Source organism: Vicugna pacos, chromosome 26, assembly GCF_048564905.1.
Source record: "Vicugna pacos chromosome 26, VicPac4, whole genome shotgun sequence".
NCBI lineage: Eukaryota > Metazoa > Chordata > Mammalia > Artiodactyla > Camelidae > Vicugna > Vicugna pacos.
Window position 1 is genome coordinate 787,184 of NC_133012.1, and position 21,468 is coordinate 808,651.

The following is a 21,468-nucleotide window of genomic DNA, read 5'->3' on the forward strand; positions in this document are numbered from 1 at the left end:
CACAGGGGTTACTTTTGAACTGGCTTTCCACATCTTTATTAATGACTTTGGGGAGGAGAAGCAAATAGCATCTTGATAACCTCTGTAAGCAAATCACAACATCCATCTGTGCGGTGTTGTTAACATTCAGAGCTGAGAAATGAAACCAAGTAACACGGTCAGATTAGAAATGGAGGCAGGTTATAAAAATAAGATCTAGCCTAGTAAGGTAATATCTCTGTAGGGAATGTTATAAAACACCTTTCTGTAATGGAAGGAAGGTCCTTGTAAAAGTAGAATAGTAGAAGAGATATAGAACTGTTATAAGAAACTAAAACGGGATTTACTACGAGTGATGACAGCTTAAAAAAAAAAACCAGTGACTGAGGTGTGGGTGGTATAAACACAGGCACCTAGTCCCACTGAGAAATGATATGGTCATCTCAAAAAGGACCTAGTGAATCAGCATCACGGTGTTATGCTCGGTTCTCAGGACTTTTGGTAGGAAAAATACAGGAAATTAAAGTAAATTTAGAAGGCAGAAAATAATAGGAATTAAATAGCTCTGTGAATAATTTATTTGGAAAGATCTGAAAAATCAGATCTGTATGATTTGCCTAAATAATGACTTTGGAGAGATGTCTACAGAGAGTAAATATTTAAGAAAACATAACATTTCTTAGAATTCTACAGAAAACACAGGACAATAAAAAGACAAAATGAAATTTAGGGGAAATTTTTATAATCCCTTTACTTGGACGTTGCAACAGTCTTTCAACAGACATCAAGCAAACTCTACCACGGGCCAGATCTGAAGTCTTGCATTACATGTGATTGGGGGATATTCTGTGGTATAAAAGAATATTATAGATTTTTTCATTTTAAGGTACATTTTCCTCATCCGCTCTTCATGTACTAAAGACCTGTGTTATCCAACGTGTGTTGAAAGTGTGTGGAAAATATTTAAACCTCCATTCACACTCTTAAAATGGAATATTCAACACTCTTGGCCAACTGTGTGTCAGCTGGGACCTATTTAAGTGTTGATATCAAGGTTGGTATTGATATTATTACAATCACCTTCCAACAAGCCAAGGGTTTACTGTCATATATAGAATTTACTACACAGAACAAAGAACGCTCAGACTAGGGCTATGGGCGCTATTTTCCAGATTTCTTCTTTAAATTCTGTTTTGTTCTAACTTTTGGACCCAAAGGCACACAACGGCCTAATCTTTAATCATTTGTAGGCACTGACAATATGACTAAAATAGATTCTAATAAAGCCAGGTTTAATTTGTATGTTAAAATCTCATTTTGTACCTAGTGTAAGTTTAGGATCCAGTCCCCAGCCTCAAGAAGTTTGTAGTCTTCTTAGAAAGAGTGGACAGCACATAAAATGTAATTCACTAACACAGAGCAGAAGGCAATCATCAAATAAATGGGACAGAGACACAGTAAGTGAGTCACTAAGAGTCAAGAAACTGAGAGACTCGGGGGTACTAAGATAGCCCAAAGATTGAGGAAAAACTTTTGAAAAGGATCTGGGCTACCTATCATTTGTTTGTTTGTTTTTCACAAATAAATATTCAGCACCTAGCCTACTGAGACAACCTTCAAAATAGTTTCACTGTACCTCTAGTATGCCCATTCATGCATGCAATACTTACCTGCGTGCCTACCATATGCCAAGTACTATTTTTAGAACTGAAGATACAGCAATAAACAAAATTAAGTCCCTGACCTCATGGGGTTTACATAAGGGACAGGGGGAGCAACCAGGAAAGAAATTTTTAAATGTGTTTATAAAATATCTCAGGTTGTAAGAGGTGCCATGAAGAAGAATAAAGTAAAATAAGGGAAAAGAGAATTCTGGGGGTACTGTTTTAAATGAAGTGGTCAGGAAAGACTCCTCTGATAATAGGGTAATACTAAGCAGAGGCTTGGATGAAGAAAGGCAAGAATCCTGGTCTGAGGAGGCTAAAAAATAACTGAGAGAACAAGTAGATATGAAGTTTGTAAGTAACACAACCAACCAGAATCAGGCAGATAAGCCAGAGGCAGGACAAGTGGCAGATGAAGTCAGATAGAAAGACAAAAACCAGGAGTATGCAAATACCAGAAAACACAACAGGTATAAGATTCAAAGTTCAATAAAACAGTCAGGCAGCAGTCAATCAATCAGTTTGAACAAGGGGGAGACAGACAAGGGGTAGAGGGGAAGGGATGGAGGTCTGCAACAGGAGACAGGACGGTGCAAGCTACTTGATTACTTTGGAGAATGAGGTGCTTTTCCGAGGCTGAGAAACTAACTGGGAGCCAGAACACAGGACTGTCTAAACAAATCAAAGAGTTAGCACTTGATTCTATGTGTCAAGGACCCATGCAAAGTTTCTTAGCAAGGGAGTGATGACATCATCACATCACATCACATCACATCACATCACATCACATCACATCACATCACATCACATTTTAGAAAGATTATAAATTAGGAAAGGGCAGAAGCAGGGAGACCAGGAGGAATCTCTTACAATAAATGATAAGGGCCTAAACTACATAGTGGCTGTGGAAATGGAAACAAAATGGACTTAAGAGATTTTTGGAAGGCGGAATAAACAGAAACCAGAAAGGAGGAGTTCAGGAGAGGGTGCGGAGTAAGGGGACTCCCAGCTGAACACCAAGGTGGATACAACAGAGACTACAGGAATAAAAGAAATAGTCCCAGGGAGGGTGTAGAAGGATGAACTGGGTTCCATTTTGGACAGGAGGAGGAGAAAGTTCAGGTAACTCATTTTGATTCCAATGAAACAAAATTTCATTTTGTTTAAGCCAAAAAAAATTGAAGCTGAACATTACAGAAGTGTCAAGAATGTTTTCTGATGTTGAGGTACAGAAAGCAAGCTCAAAAAAGCAAAACATTTCACATTTTTCTTCTGGCTAAAAAAGAAAAAGAAGAATTTTTTTTTTATGGTTTATGATAACATACTGTTACAACTAATCAAAAGTAGGCAGGATGAATTTGGATTTAAAAATACAAAAAAATTAACTGCTTCTTTGGAAAAGGTGAGTCAGATTTCCTATGGTCTTAAATCAGTCCTTCAGAATGATGAGCTATGAGACAAATGTGATTCTATTTATTTATCTAAACTTTTCCTTGATAGATTAAAAATCTATACAAAAATCTTACTACATCACAAAGACACTAATACACTCAATTGTTAATCCACAGTATACTAAAAGTATTAATCAAGGGAGTTTAAAAACCAATAATGGTGTTCCAAAGAGAAAAATTATTCCAAAATTCTTCCACATGCTTTAGAATAATTTCACAATTAAAATCTCTGTACTTTCTAAAATTATCCAATATTTAGTAAAGCATATCTATAATAATAACTTTACATTATTTATGCTTACTTTATAAAGCACCTCCATTAACCTCCCCCGTACATTTAAGAGAACTCTGCACCTGGTCTGGTACATTCATGCATGTTAGAAAACAACAGTTCCGGAAGACTGCATTTATTAGTGCAAATCACAAAATTTAAACAATTTCTGACCCCTGCTATAGGCTTAAACTTGGGAATTGTTATTCGTTATCACTTGTTCTATAAATAAATCATAGAAGGCAGACCATCCCCCCCGGAAGCATTAGGGTAGCATAAGGCTCGGGTGCCAGAGGTGAAGGGTTGTAATTTAGTTCACTTATGCATTTGTTATGAGAACTCTGACAAGCTTCAGTGCTACAAGTAAGCTTGGCAACACAAAGAAATGCTGTGAAAAACACTGCACAAAAAGAATCGATCCTCTCTTCTTATTCTGAGATACAAAATGTGAGTTTCCCAAGAACTTATCCCTAAAGAGCAAATGAAACAGAAGTTCCTAACAAGTACCAAGGTAGGACATGTAGCTAACAAAATGCCTCTCATATCTGCCTCATAAAACCCTACTCATTCTTCAGGACTAACTCAAATAGCACCTTCTCCATGACACCCTCTCCGTTCCTCTCACCAGATACACTTGCTGACCGTGTCTTCTCGCCCAGATCACGAGGTCCTTTATCTGACGTATCTACACTTAGATGGTAACTAAGTGCCTGTGCTCAGGGACTTTCCCATTCATTTTGTGACTCCCACTACAACTGTCGTGCACCAGGCACACAGAAGACACTAACTAATATTGGTTGAACACCATAAAGCCTTAGAATGCTACATAGTCATTCCAACATGGCTAATCATGTTTTAAAATATTTTGGAAGTTCTTCTGGAATTAACATTTTGGATGTTTTAATATTTTCAGTGATAGTAGGTCATGTCTTTTCAGGTTAGATCTTGTTTTATTTTAGAAATTATCAAAAGTCATACAAAATCAAGCATATATCTCTGTACATTCTCTCTTCTTTCCCCCTTGATGGCTAAAGAATGGTCCCTTCTCCTTCCTAGGCCAACTGCTCCACAAATAAATGTGTTGAATAAATGAACAAGTTAAATAAATAAAGTCAATGGGAGATGAAACTGTATAAGGGTGTATTTATTCCAAAATGAGGGAGATGATTGCCAAACTGCTATAACCAGGCTCTGTCCTGACCTTGGCAGCCCACACCTTAGACAATGAAGAGGAAGAGGTTTGGGTCCCTATCTGCTGCAGGTGCACTTAGACTTCCATTTGCCAAAGAAGATGACTTACAGATGAGAAACGATGGTACAGAGACCTGAACAGAAATGTAGGAGGAACTTTAATTGCCATGAATTTGGCTAGGGTTAAACTGGACTTAAAGTTACTGGACTCTTGACAATGCAATAACTGTCATCCATCTTTTATATCTGCCACTACCACAAGGTCCAAATAACTCAGTGCTAATAATGCCGTGACTAGTGACTGCCAAGGGGGCCTTTAAGAGCACCACTTCCCACTCTCCTGACTTGCCTCACTTTTCTCCTAGGACTTACAAGGGCTTCCAGCATCACAGATACCACTCCCTAGTTTCCTAACACCCAAGCCTAATTCCTCATTTTCTAGAAAGCATCAAGCTTGGTTGTGTATCTAACTTCTAAGAAATCAGACCTAATAGTATGGAGATTCCTCAAAAGACTAGGAATAGACTTACCATATGACCCAGGAATCCCACTCCTGGGCTTGCATCCAGAAGGAACTCTACTTTAAAATGACACCTGCACCCCAATGCTCATAGCAGCACTATTTACAATAGCCAAGACATGGAAACAGCCTAAATGTTCATCGATAGATGACTGGATAAAGAAGATGTGGTATATTTATACAATGGAATACTATTCAGCCATAAAAATTGACAACATAACGCCATTTACAGCAACATGGATGTCCCTGGAGAATGTCATTCTAAGTAAAGTAAGCCAGAAACAGAAAGAAAAATACCATATGAGGTCACTCATATGTGGAATCTAAAAAATAAAAACAAAACATAAATATAAAACAGAAACAGACTCATAGACATAGAATACAAACTTGAGGTTGCCAAGGGCATGAAGGGTGGGAAGGAACAGACTGGGATTTCAAAATGTAGAATAGATAAACAAGATTATACTGTATAGCACAGGGAAATACATACAAGATCTTATGGTAGCTCACAGCAAAAAAAAAATGTGACAATGAATATATGTATGTTCATATATAACTGAAAAATTGTGCTCTACACTGGAATTTGACACAATATTGTAAAATATAACTCAATCAAAAATGTTAAAAAAAAATAAAAGAAGTCAGATCTCACAGTAAGGCTTGATGAGAAATCAGGGGCAGGGAAGAGAGAAGCAGGGAAAGAAGACACTGCACTGCATTTATACACATGACCACATTTAATTCATACAACAACCCTACAAGGTATGTGGTGTTGTACCCGAAAACTGAGGCTCAGGACTTTAAATAACCTGTTCAAGACTTCACATCTCTACTGAAAATAGAGCCTGGATTCTGAATAGTTACAAGACTTCAAAGTCCATGTTAGTTCCACTATGTGTGACCCTAACACACATCTTAAACCAGTAAGACTGACTTCATCACAGGCCTTATCACTAGCTCTGAAGACCAATTCAATAGAAGAATCTTCAAAATGTTTTATGAGCAATGGTAGCATCATGGGGATAAGTTGATAAATTTCCAGGATTACTACTTGAGACTCATTTGAGTTTCTTCTCTATATACAAAGTCAGAGTAAGAAAAAGAATCTAAAAAGAAAAAAAATCTAAAGAAGGGGTGGTGAGGGGTGGATGGGGCAGACAGGGTTAAGTCTTACAGAAGTCAACCCAAACAGATAATTCGGGGGTTTTCCTTACTTTTATCCAGACAAATCCAATAAATGTCTGTATTTGTTATCTAAAATCAGTTTGAAAAGTTGCCCCCTCCCACCTTAAATGACTTTATAGAAAGCACATTGTTCAACTTTAGTTCCTACAGCCAACTTATATCTTTCAATGTGTTTATATAATATCATTCAAAGCAAGTGTTTTTATATTATTCTTGGCAACCATAAGCAGAATGTCAACAATGCTCAACATATTAGTTCTGTTAGACAGAAAACACCATGAAACTCTAAAGACCTTGATTATTGGGGCAATGCAAAATTCATGCCCTGCTCTGGTGGAGCAAAGCTTTGGCAGCATTAGTGAGATGACTTCAAAGTGTACCACTGAAGTTTCCAACCTGCTGTTTCAGATAAATGGTTTTCATTTTACTGTTTGCTTGTGTTTGATACTGGATTGATTCAAGTTGTTTATAATGCCTTGAAGGCAAAGAATGTTATAGTGTCCTCACAACTCACTATTGCTTTTCTAAAGAAGGTTCTTGTCATCATATCCAAGACGGCAACAGAAAACATTCCACTGCTTATCATATATTAATTTTGCTCTGGAAAAAGTGAATATAACTACAAGAAACACTCAGTGAAGCTTTCATGTTGACACTTCTGTGTATTTGCTAACCTGTGGGTAGACTGCAGTAAGATCTCTTTTGATCCATGATTCTAAGTTTCAGACAACAGCAACACAAGTATCAAAATATCTATTCTCACCTTGGAGCTGAGTATTCTAATAAGAATCCTATTTTCTCCAAAGATATTGTTATGGTCTGAATGTTTGCATCCCTCGGCTCCACCAAAATTCGTATGTTGAAAACCTAATCCCTAACATGATGGCACTTTGAGGTGGGGCCTTTGAAACGTGGAGCCCTCATGAATGGAATTAATGCCCTTATGAAGGAAGCCCCACACAAGTTTCTCACCCCTCCCACAATGTGAGGTTACAGTGAGATGACTTCTGTGAGGAATCAGGTCCCCCACCAGACACTGAATCTGCCAGAACCATGATCTTGGACTTCCCAGCCTCCAGAAATGTGAGAAATAAATATTTGGTTATAAGCCACCCAATTTATGGTATTTCTGTTATAGTAGCCCAAACAGATTAAGACAAGTATCAAGAAAAATATCTTGACATCTTAAAATATAGATTATTGGAAAGTAACTCCTTCTATTCTTCACATAAACAAGTAGAATTTTTTGAAGTAAAATTTATCTCTTATACCATCACCCTATCTTTATCCAGAGTTAATAGAAAAGTTGTGGCACAGTGAATGAAGTTTGTGGCTGTGATGATTTAGATTTAGACATCTAAATCTATTGTTTCACACAAATCAGAATATCAATCATAGAAATCTCACATGGAAAGATCACTTCTGAAGGTACATTCTAGATTGCAAATTCCAACTTTCTTATCACTGTGCCCAAACTAGGAAAGCTACACTGCCCACACCAAGAAATTTTCTTCTAAAAGTAAAGGCCTCACAGGTCCCTCCAACCCCCTTAAAAAAAGAAAAAAAAACCCAGACAATTGAGAGCATTAGCCCCTTTCTCCCTTCAGATTGATTTATATGAAATAAAAGGTCAAAAATCAGAGAAGTAAACACTAGGAACCTACATATCCGATATCTAGCTCTGTGCAAACAGAGTAGAAGGGTTACAGAACTAAGAGGGGAAAATGGTTTCTCTGCTTCAGTTTATAATCTAGAGTCAGAAACTAACACAAAATTTTTGAGAATATTTCAAAGAAAGAGCAAAAACAAGCATGAGAGAAAAGATGAGAAACCAGAATGTGGGCAAGTATTTCAATGTAGACAAAGCAATTCTGCCTTGGGAGATCTCTGGAGCTTTTCAGTTCCCTCCAGAAGCTCTACCACATGGCCCTTTCCCATCACTGGGGAACCCCACATGTCACATCAGTTTCTTTTACCAAACTCCTCCACTTAATTCATTTAAACAAATACATTTATGTGTATATACACATTATATATATATGTGTGTGTACGTGTATACAGATAGATATAGATATGATTCTCACTATGAGCTGTGCATTGTTATAAGCAATGAAAATGTAGCAATGACATAAAATAAAAATATCTACCCTCATCCAGATTACATTCTAGTGGATGAAGACAGACCACCAACAAAATAAATACATAAAATACATAATATTCTAGAAGATGATAACGTGTACAGAGAAAAATTCAGCAAGGAAGAGAGATTAGTAATGCTGACAGTTAGTAGGTACAAGGTCAAATAGGATGGTTGAGGAGGATGTAGTATGCAAAATAATGGCCTCCAAACATGCCCATGTCCTTATATGGCAAAAGGGACTTTGTAGATGTGATTAAGTAAAGGCTCATGAGATGGGGAGGGTATCATGCGTTATCCAGGTGGACCCAAAGTAATCCCAAGGGTCCTTATAAGGCAAAGAGTCAGGTAGGAGAGTCAGAGGCAGGAGATACGAAGACAGAGGTTGGAATGATACAATTGCTGGCTGGAAGGAAGGCCATGAGATACAGAATGTGAGCATCCTCTAGAACCTGGAAAAGGTAAAGAAACAGGATTCTTGCAGAGAGAGAATGTCTGTTCTTCTAAGCCACTGAGTTTGTGCTGATTGATTTCAGCAGTAGTAAGAAATATAGTATATTGTATATAGCATGGATGATCTCACTGAGAGGATGGCATTTGAGCAAAGACTCAAAGGAGGTGAGGAACCAGGTCTGCAGATATCTGGGGGAAGAGTAAATTCAGGAAAAAGGCAAATAGCAGGGCAAATGTCCTGACTGAACAAAAACATGCCTCTCCATGTGGAGAAGCAAAGCAACACTGGGAGTGAGGTGAACAGGAGGAAGTGGGTCAGAGAGTGGGGTGGGTCAGCTCATTGAGGGCTTTATTGGACATTGTAGGCATTTTAGCTTATTCTCAATGAGACAGGGAGTATAGGAGGAGCTATGAATATTTACAGAAATTCTGAATATTTACAAGAAAAATAAAAGTGGTGTGCTGGTAAACCACTAAGGGTGGAGTCGGGCACTGAAGCTTGAATTTCCATGGTGTAAATATTCCCACCGTGGTCGATTTCAAGCTACCAAGAGTTTAACAACCAGCTCACAAAATTCCTGAATATTTAATCATCAGCCCCAGCAGGGCATTGCACATTTGATCCCCATCTACCAATTCCACACTATATTCCATTGGCCAAGCAGTTTAGTAGTCAACTGGTGGCAAAATATATAAGAAAAGCCTTGATAAGAATCAATGAGAAGATACTTGAGTTTGACAGATGTGAGAATCTGGGATCTAATTTCTCTTCACCTGCTTGCCTAGTGATTAAAAGAAGTTTAAGTTAAAAAGAAGCACTCTTTTCATATTCTTTATCACTGTAGGTTATTATAAGATATTAAATATAGTTCCCTGTGCTATAGAGTAGGTCCTTGTTGTTTATCTATTTTATATATAGTAATGTGTATATTGTAATCCCAAACTCCTAGTTTATCCCTCTCCTCCCCTTTCCCCCTTTGGTAATCGTATGTTTGTTTTCTATGTCTGTGAGTCTGTGTCTATTTTATAGATAAGTTCACTTGTGTCTTTTTTAAAATTCCACATATAAGTGATATCATACAATATTTGTCTTTCTCTGTCTGACTTCATTTAGTATGATAATCTCTAGGTCTATCCATGTTGCAGCAAATGGCATTATTTCATTCTTTTTTTATAGCTGAGTAGTATTCCATTGTATATATATACCACAACTTCTTTATCCAATCATCTGTTGATGGGACATTTAGGTTGCTTCCATGTCTTGGCTATTGTAAATAGTGCTTCACTTAGCATATGTTTTCAAGGTTCATCCATGTTGTAGTGAGTATCAGAATGTCATTCTTTTTTATGGCCGAATAAATTCCATTATATGTATATACCACTTTTTGTTTACTCCTTTATCTATCAATGGACTTTTGTGTTATTTCCACCTTTTGAATATTGTGTATAATACAACTATGAACGTGGATGTACAAGTATCTCTTTGAATCCCTGCTTTCAATTATTTTGGTTATATTACCAACTATGAGTGGAATCACTGGCTCATATGGCAATTCTATGTTTAAATTTTTGAGGAATGGCATACTGTTTTCCACAGCAGCTGCACCACTTTACATTCCCACCAGCCACGCATGAGGGTCCCAGGTTTGCCACATCCTTGCCAACACATGTTATTTTCCATTTTTTTAAATAATAGCCATCCTAACGAGTGTACAACATGTTTTTTTTAATTCCACTTCTATGATTTTAATGTGTAACCGGGGGGAAAAATCATGTATCTGAAGCTCAGTTTTTTATTTGGGTAAAATGGAACAAAGAACCCCTCTCTCAAAGGGTGGATGTGATGAGTACCCCATAGAAAGCAATGAACAAATGTTTGTCTCTCTCTCATTCTCTTAGATTTCTACTAAACTTCCTCCCTCGATGTCCAGAAATACTCTGTGAAGTTTTAAACTATGAAGACTTGACATAGCGCTGATTTTAATTTCTTTCTTTACCTATAGATCACGCAACAGGTGTCAAATGTGTCCTTCATTAAGTCTAAATAGCACTACACTTGCACCCAGATTTCCTCTCAAATTAAGTACTCATCAGCTCTACTATTAAACAAGGAGCAGCTGTAACGCTCAAGGATCACGTGGGATTATACTTTAAAATGACAGCTCTGGCAGCACTTTTAGTTTGTTGAATAACTCCAGCAAATTGTCTAGTTAAATTAATAAAATACTTTTGGCACCATAAAATCCTGAAATACTTGGCAATAGAAGCAACAAAATATTTCACAAGTAAAGCATACACATATGACACCTTAGAAATGCTTTCAGAGGTAAGTAACGAAGGTGTTTACTTTTAATTAGTGTGTTTTCTTTCATCACTCAGTCACAAACCATAGCTTAGTTTATTGGTTGAAGACTCATTGCGTGTCCTTTGTAAAGTGCTAGAGATCTGCAATAATGTTATTTCGAGGCTTCTGACAGAATTTATAGAAGGTTCCAGGAACTACAAACCAATCAGTCAACAATGCAACATCCAGTGTTTGCAACAAAACACTGAACAATTGACTTGCAAGACAACTAGAATCAAACTACATTAAATAATAGGTGTTCTAGCCAGATTTCCTACAATGCATAACCATGGATCAATGAAATATTGGAAAATCCAAAGTGACTGGGACTCACCACTGCTGTGCATTTATCCTATGGTGTCATAATGTGGCAAATCAAAACAAAACAACTACATAAAGTGGTTTTTTGGAGTGGACTCAAAAATCTGTTAAAGCAAACAAAACTTCTTGCAATTTTCTATTTGCTCAAATCAAATCAAACTAGTCATAGATTTCACATGCTCCTCTGTGGAATCCAAAACTTTTGAAAGGTCAGCCTTAGGTAAAATTCTAAAGTCAACAGCTTCTGATTGACCCCGAAAATAAAAATATTCCTGCAATCCCATTGGACTTAAAAATAGGAAGGCTACTGGAGACTTTGATGGGCTCAGCTGTGTTCACCCAAAATTCACATGTTGAAGTCCCAACCCTCAGAATGTGAGTATATTTGGAGACTGGGACTTTTAAAAGGTAATTAAGGCTAAATGAGGTCATGCAGGTAGACCCTAATTAATATGACTGGTGTCCTTATAAGAAGAGGAGATTAGGACACAAAGAGAGGGGTGACCACATGAGGACACAGCGAGAAGATGCCTCAGAAGAAACCAAACTTGCCAACTTCTTGAGTTTGGGTTTCCAGCCTCCAGAACTGTGAGAAAATAAATTTCTGTTGTTTACACCAGCTGGTCTATGATACTATGTTATGGCTGCCCTAACAAGCCAATGCAGCCACCCTAGCAAAAGTGGTTTAACGGACTTGGTAAAAGTGAGAGCCAGCTGGCCAAGGTAAAGAGTGAAATTGAGGAAGAGGAGATAGCAAACGTGGAATATTCTGGAGGAAAATCTGGCCATGAAGGGAGAGAAGAGATGCCCTGGTAGCTAGAAAGGCATACAAAGTCAAGGGAAGGGGTCTAAGGTGGAAGACAGAATTTTTTAAAGAAAAGATTTATATTAAATGCTGACAGAAAACATCAAGGAGAGAGACTGAAGATGCAGGTGAGAAATGGAAAAGCGATGAACAGAATCCCTGAAAAGCCAGGAAAAGAAGAGACATAGGGACCCTGTAGAAATCCTGTAGAGGACCCTTTTACCAGAAGGGGAGTTATTTCCTCTATGGTTGCAGGAATGCAGAAGCTTATAAATTACAGGCAATGTTGTATCTAATCGTAGAGCTTTATGCTTTTCGATAAACTTGGTTTTCCATGATCTAGTACAGCCACCCTATGAATTAAGTGAGGCAGACAAAGTTATCTATGTTTTACATACGAAGACAGAAGGGGCAAAAAGATGAAGTGGTTTGCCTGAGGTCACACAGTGGGCTAGTCCCACTGTCAGCTTTAGATAACAGGGCTCCTGGCATTATTTCACGCTGAAATGCAGACTGAATTAGATACATCAGTTATTCTAGTTTTAAATCTTGTAAACTAGAAAATTCTTAGTAAGATTTTTATTCATCAACAAAGTACAACAAATCAGGGGGTCGGCACCTCAAAATGTTTTGTCACACAAATTACCAGAAGCAAGGAGAGGTTCCCTTTTCTGCTTATTTGCAATAATTAAATAGCTCTGGATCAAACAGTTAGAGAAAACTCAAACAAAGGAAGGTTATTTTGAAGGGGTGAAATTAAACCTCGCACAATAGGTGAATGAAGTTCTAATTACTTGAAAGATGATGAAGTTCAAGATGAAAGGATTTCACTTTCAGCGATCTGAGATTTGGCAGGGAAAGGGGGAAAACACAAATGACCTAAAATCAGAAGCCTTTTGGGGGAGGGAGAGAATATAAGAAACATCAATTAGAAAAGCTTTTCAAATTCAAACGGACTACTAAAACTATCAAATCCCTAGGACTAAACTCCAACTGGAGCAAAACTCTGAAGGAAATGATCACCCACTCCCATGAGATAGCAAACATGATTTAGGTAAAAAGCTTTTAGCTTTATGGCTGGGGAGGTAGCAATAAAGAAAATGAACTTCCTGCCGGTGATTCTTTTTCAAACCCTGCCAAATCCTGTGCCTGGGGAAACTGTAAAGAATGTCCAGCCTCACGTCATAAGAATTGCCACATATCTCAAGCTTACCTGTATTCAAGCATCGGAACAACCATAAGCCTGTTTCTAGCCCAGCCTGGAGTTGAGAGGAACAGGAGACCCTTGGCTGTTCTCGCCCCTCAACTACACCATCTGTGTGTCAGCACAAGAGGGCCATCGGCAGTAGGTTCTAGAGAGATATGGACTGCTGAAGTACACCGCTGATGAAAAGCAGAATCTTTTCTCTTTGGCAGCAATACCAATACCATGAAGCACGTCTCTTTTGGAGCTTTCCAAACCACTTCAAAAGCAAGTTTGCTGGCGTAGATCAAGAAAGCCGGGCAAACTGCCCCCAGCTGCATGGCTACGAGCCCAGATATTGATGAGGGAAGGCAGCCCGGGACCCATGCTCAGACCGTGGAGCGGTCCTTCTCAGAGCTCTGTTAACTCCAACAGGCGTGGGCAGCATCCAAAGAAAGCAGAGCTGGTTTTTGTGATCTTCCGCCAACTCAGAGGGGGCCAGTTCCCTGGACTCCTGGTGCCACCCTCCTCCATCCCCTGCCCAGGTTCACTGTTCCCAGACTTCTCTTTTGTCCCCATCAAAACTGAGTAGTCCTGTGTCTGTTTGCCTTTGGACCACACAAACTAACTTGAGTAAATCTGTCAAGTGAATGTTCACTCATGGTTTAGTGAACACTGCACACAGATGGGTTTGCTAGATTTCCAAACTCAGTTCTGCCTTCTTCAGATTGAACCAAGGCCTGTTTAGGATGAACAAAACTCTGAGACCTAAGCATGAGCTCTGAATCAGCTTTTTATCTCTCTCAGTCCTTTTTTTTTTTTTAACTTTTCATAGAAATTTTCCTCAATTTAACCCAAAAGACTCACATGACATTTGAAAAACCAATAGGACAGAGAATTTGGAGGCAGTATTTCACAGCCCCACAAATTACATGAAGTTTCTCAACAAAACCCTCCCCTGCACCTCTCCCCCAAATTCCAAATCTGCACTTTCAGCCACAAAGCTTAAAGCAGCAGCTCCTCCCTGTGAAACCTACAGTTGAAGATTAATTCCTAAAGACTAATGACTTTGAGGAATCAAAGAAAGAACTCTCTAGTGAAGAGACCGCAGAAATGTGGTGGTCCAGAGTTTGAACTGCTGCAAATCTCAGCGCCATCTCTTTCTAGCTGCAAGATTCTTAGTCTCACTGACCCTCAGGGGTTTGTTTATTTTTAATTGAAATATAGTTGATTTACAATGTTGTTAGATTGTGGCGTATAGAAAAGTGATTCATTTATACGTATATATTCTTTTTCATATTCTTTTTCACTGTAGGTTATTACAAGATGTGGACTATAGTTCCCTGTGCTATACAGTAGGACCTTGTTTATCTATTTTATATATAGTAGTTTGTATCTGCTAATCCCAAACTTCTAATTTATCCCTCCCACCCCCCTTTTATAGAAGTTTGTTTTCTATATCTGTGAGTCTGCTTCTGTTTTATAAGTAAGTTCAGTTGTATCATATTTTAGATTCCACATGTAAGTGATATTATATTTGTTTTTCTCTGTCTGACTTACTTTATGTAGTATGATAATCTCTAGGTCCATCTGACCGTCGGTTTTATCAACTCTAAAATGGGAGTATTATTGCAAAGGTTGAATGTGAAGACATTCAAAATTATTTAATACATCCAGTGCTTCACATAGTGCTGAGCACAAAGCAGTACTCAATAAATATTAATAGCTTTCTATGTTCACGTCTCCAAATAGTGGAATTTTGATTGAGACAAGAGATAGTTCCCAGCAGTCCTAAGAGTAGTGGTCAAATTTACTTCTAACCACTCAGGAAGTTTGCCTCAGACCAAAACATCACTTTTATGCAAGTCTGGAACTTGATTAATATGGGGGAAAACAATGTCCCTAAGAAGACAATAAAGGATTTACCTCATAACATAATTCTCTCACTATACTTCTTTGCTGAGTCTCCACTTAGATTTCACTTCCACAGGGGAAATGCAATTTGCTATAATGGAAGTGATTAAGATGGTGTTTGGCCAGGGGAAAAAAAAAATCTCACAATGTCCCTAAGAAAGATATATATGTACAGACAACAAAGCACAGGAAAATAACACTTTATTACTACCTGGAGATTTTCCCCAAACACAGAGAGAGGTCTACTGAGCTGAGCTTAAAGCAGGAAAGGACTCTGCTACTAACTCGGTCTAATGCCAAAGCAAGCCAGAGACCCCTCCCGCCTACTTCTCCCGAAGCCCTGACCCAAGTCTTAGATCTGGCCACTGCCTTCTAAGGGATAGAACCCTTGTCTGGAGAGGAGGACCAGGGAAGCAGCCAGAAAGAGCGCGGGCTCAAGGATGCCAGGGAAGCTTGTCTAGGATTTGTCTTATGTTTTATTTGGTTTTGGTTGTGGGTTTGGTGGAAGAGAACAGATATCCTCTGCTGTCAAAGAATTAGAATGCAGGCATGTCTTACCCAGCATTTGGGGGAACAAAGGTGGTTCCAAAAAAAGAAATGATTAGACTTTCTCCCAAAAGGAGTAGTCACAAACCACCTTAGCTCTCTAGCTTGCCCACAAATCTTAACCTAGAGTTAGGAAAGTTCTACCTCTAGCTGAGGCTCATAAGAGATCCCGAAACTTGACCAGCCATAGAAGTCCATCTCCTTGGAGATGAAGTAAAAGGGAAGGTATGATATAAGCTGTGGGCTCTCTGTCCTCCACAGGCTAACAGAAATGTCTCTACTTCTTACAGAGCTGGTATACGGAGAGCCTTCAGATGATGCTTACCCACTGACAATACCATAGAACTCTTCCTCATCTCACCAAAACATTAAAGGGTTTAAAGAATTTTTTTGTCTGCATTATGGTGCCCTTTACACAGATTAATAAAGCTGCTACTTGGAAAGAAGTCAGATTTCAAAAGAAAGAATGTTAACATTCTCAGGAGCTTAAAAAGCATTGTAGGAGAGCAGTAAACAGGTCCCGGATTTGGGTAGACTTAGATTCAAACCCCAGCTATATCACTTACAATTCTGTGACCTTGGGCAAGTCTCTCAAATTTAGTACCTCAGCAAAATTCAAACAGTTAAGAGTAGCCAACAATAGGGTTTTGTGTGCGTTTGTTCATAAATTCTACTGTATGATTTCAAAGCACATGCTTTTACCTGCAATGTTATAAAGCCTCCTACTGTAGATTAAGCTGTTTAAAGTCTTCTGTATGTAATTGTGTAAAAATTCTGTAATAGGGTAAGAAGGAATAAATCTTCAGAGAATAATCAAGTATGCTTTGTTTTTAACAAACGTCTGTTGGGCCTCTGAGACTACTTAATCCTGCCCATCAGACTAAGGTCTCAGATTCAGCTGCAAAGTCGAGATTCTGGTGTCAGCTCTGCCCTCAGGATGTACATTAACGCCCTGCTTAGCTTTGAGCACTGAACACTGAACATTTGGCCATTACCCCTGGCCAGTGGCTTCTCTCCTTGTTCCAATGCCAGTCAGCCTGACTCCCAGTCAGCCTTGGTCTTCACTGAATGCCAGGCCTGCTGGGGCCACCAAAGACAGTCAAAGTCAGTACATGATCTGCTGGCTCCCAATCTAGGGTTTTCCCTCAACTCTATCAGTATGCATATTAAACAACCAGGCTTGCTTTATTTTTCATTTTCTCATTTTGCCACTTCTTAGAATTCTCCTCTTCAAGATTCCTGACCTCCCAACATTCCATAATCCTTTTGAAAGGGTCACAGCAAATATGCTGCATGCACAGTGCAAACAGAAGCTGATTTCATTTTTCCATCATCTAAAAGCACATAAGGTAATTTCTAAACCAGCAGTAAAATCTATTTATAAAGAATGCTGATTTGTTTTCTGCACTTTCCAGCACAGAGGGTTCAATTTACTTCCTTACCATAAAAAGAACCATTACTTTTTTTTTAAACAATCATAGTTAGTACATTTTAGAAATGTTTTAATTTCAAAAAAAAGAACACAACTTGCAAATTACAGTGTAAATAGCTTTCTTAAAATGGTCCCATTTCAGACCCAGTTTGCTGATTAATGATTTCACTATGCTTCAAGGCAGATGATTTCACAGTCATTGGATATATAATATAATGATATTTTTATGAAACCATCAGTATCACTAAAAAATATAATTATTATAAATGAAATCATAAAGAAAGAAGAAAAATCTTCACTCTGACAGTGCCAAACTTTGAACTCATTGCTAAAAGTTATGTTTTTACAAGAAAAACTCTACACAGTTCTTCTATGGGACAAACCTAATTGCACCCTGAAAACTTAATAATTATGGAATAAGAACTATGATAATTTTTTAAGAGTACCTTGTGTTCTTGGAATAAGCTGCCCTGTGTTATTAGAAGGGAAACAGCAGCACCTTGTGGACAACCAAGAAAGTGGATACATTTTGCTCAAGTATCAGGTTATATTAAAAATACCATTTTTTTTAGGTTTGTTGTAGCCCTTTCTACAAGAGACATAGTGTCATATTTGTATTTAAAGGACAGAATAGCACTGCTTATAGAGATCTATAAATAATCCCAAAATGTATTCAGGGAGACAAATCATCTAAATATAGCTACAAGAATGCTTTTCAAATTCCAAATTCAGGTGGGGAAAAAATGAGACAGAAGACTTCTTTGAATGTACCAAAAACTTAGAAGACAGACAAAAAACGTCTTTAATTAGGCAGTATCAATGATATCTATTCACATAATTCCTAATTTATGGCAATATCATAATCTAAAAGTAAATTCCAGCAACAAGAGCAGAAAGGAAAAGAAAGAAGAGCACGACCTTTATCTCCACACTCCCAAACCCCTCACCCCCCAAAACAGCTGCTTTCTCACCTGCACTTACCCTCTACCCTGTGCACATGTGACCCTGGGAGGTCTTGAGTTCCTTTCAGGAAGGCTGCAAGGTCAAAACCCTTTCTGTAATAATACTTAGGTGTTATTTCCCTCTCCCACCCCTATTCTCTCCCGAGTATACACTGGAAGCTACCTGGCCAGCATGTGATATCACAAGAAATTGAACGTGGAAGCAAATAAGAGACCAAGATCTCTTTTATTAAGCCAGACACTAAAGACATATGCAAAAATATAAAATGATGCCACTCTTCTCATCATCAATTTTAATAAAGTATGTTATTTACATGAACACAATAGGTCTATTTTCTAATAATTTGTTAAAATTTCTCAGTTTTCATTTTTAATATGGTAAATATAGATGGGTATAATCCACATAAGCAAAAGCTCTTTAGGGTCCTCAATAATTTTTAAGAGTATAAGTGAGTCCTGACACCAAAGTCTGAGAACTGATGCTCTGAAGCATACTCTCTGAAGTAGCTTCCACCCACTCTATTTCTTAAAGACAATGCTTGATCAATGATCTCCTATTCTCCTCATCCAACCTGTGTTGCAAAATCGAGAAGCTATTTCCCTACTCCAGGACTCCTTGGTAGGGGTAAGTTCTCCAGATTGTGGGCATGATTTATTAACATCTTTTATGAAGAGTTCCCTTCATGTCATTAGCCTATTTGAAACTACTTCCTTCACATCCCCTCTCTCTAAGACATTTTTGTAAATGTTCTCTTTCCAGGCACAAGTAAATAGGGCTTTGCTTGGAAATGTGCCAGTAGGAAAAGAAAAAGAAAAAGAAAATGCTTTGAGGCTTTGATAAGTGAGAAAATGATAGAATGTGGTAGAATGTCATATATCCCAACTGAAGTCCTGTCATCTTGTACTCTATGTGATATATGTTCTGTGTATATTCGTCAATGTAACATGCTGCAGTGGTAAATCCATAGAGCACAGTCCAGAATGTCCCAGTTTAGGTCCTTAGAAGATATGCTCATGATAGACTTCATAACACTCCTGAAATGTTAAGTATTTCTCTTGGCAATGATTTAAGACTCAAACATAAGACCTGAAAACATAAAACTCCTAAAAGGAAACAGAGAGAAAAAGTTCCTAGACATTCATCTTGGTGATAATTTTTTGGATATGACACCAAAAGCACAAGCGACAAAAGCAAAATACCTAAATGGGACTACAACAAACTAAAAAGCTTCTGCACAGCAAAAGACACAATCAATAAAATTAAAAGGCAATCTATAGAGTTGGAGACAATATTTGCAAATCATATTAATATCCCAAGTATATAAGAAACTCATTCAATAGCCAAAAAAAAACCCCACAAATAATTAAAAATAAACAAAGGAAATGAATGGATATTCTTCCAAAGGAGACATATAAATGGCTAACAGGTACATGAAACGATGCTCAATGTCACTAACCATCAGGGAAACGAAAATCAAAACCACAATGAGATGGGGGGAGGGTATAGCTCAGTAGTAGAGTGCACACTTAGCATGCATGAGGTCCTGGGTTCAATCCCCAGCATCTTCATTAAAATAAACAAATAAACCTAATTCCCACCCCACCCCCCAAAAAAACCACAATGCAGTATCACCTCACACCTGTTAGAATGACGATTATCAAGAAGACAAGATAAGGATATGGAGAAAAGGGAACCCTTGTAGCTGAATAAACATAGTTATTGAGAGGTTAAATAACTGATAAAGTCATCTAACTTATAAAGACAGCAAGGTCTGTCCACCCAAGCAGTCTCTCTCCAGAAGCTCCACCCTTAACTATATGCTATACTGCCTCTCACTGCACGTGACTTAGATGAAGGCCCTTAAGATCAGGCCCTGAGTGGAAGCATCTTTTGTATCCTCTTATCACCAAGCATGGTATCTTTGCTGAGATGTCTGATAAATAAGAAACTGACTTCCCAAGGCCTGCTATTCTTTACCCACCCAATTTTCTCCTTCTTTTTTTCTACCACAACCCCTTCCATCTAGTCGTCACACTCTAACTGTTCCACTCTGTTTATTATCCCACACCAGGCTTCAGAATCCTAATAATAATTTAGCAGACACTTACACAGGGTCTACTGTGAAGCAGGCATTAGGTAAGATGTAGGTGAAATAAGCTATGGTTCCTGCCCTTAAAAAGCACACAATTAAGCAATAGGACGAGAAATGAAGGATAGTTGGGGAAATACAGGAAGTCATTCAAAGATGGCTTTTTGGAGGAAGTGAGGCCTGAGTTTGTCTCAAAGGCTGAAAAATGGGGGCCACATGAAGAGGGTAGATAAGAAGACAGGGAAGCATTTTAGGCAGCAGAAACAAACACAGAGCATTCAAACATTTCCAGTCATCTTGTGGGACTGAAACAGGTGGCAAGGGTTCAGTGGTGAAGAATCAGAGGACAGTCATCAGTCGATTAAGTTATATTAGGATGTTTCCTCCCGAAGGCAAAAAGCAGCATTTAATAGATTTTTGGTAAAAGGGAACAATGATCAGCCATTTTTTAGAACGATCACTCAGCACTATAGAAGATGGTTTGGAAGGGGTATAGAATGGAATCAGTGAGGTGGGTTATAAAACTATTGAAGAGACTGGAGCAGGCAGGAGAGATATTCAGGTGACTGAAGCTGTCAAAATCCCTCTCAAGATCCACCCTGTACAGAAAGACCTCTCTACAATAGTTTTCACTACCACCCTCCCACCCCAACTCCACTCAAATTCCTACAGGACTAGTGAAATCTGCCCAGATGCTGATACGTCATTGTCTTTTACTATTCCTTATTTGATGCTGTAATAGGGAAGAACAAATCTGGCTCTATATTAGATCTCTTTCTTTCACTTTAACCTTTCTTTGTATTCTATTGCTTGTTAATCACTAAAGGGGTGTTGCCTATAAACTTAAATTATACCTAAGGCCCATTTCTAGGGATCCTGCCTCCCAGGTAAAGAGTGTTAAGCTAAATTACCTTTGTTTAGCTCACAGAAAACACCCTGACCAGGCCCGCCTGTGAATGGCTGCAGGCAGTAAGAAATCAACACCACCCCTTCCGAGTCTGGCTAGAACCAGTACTTTAC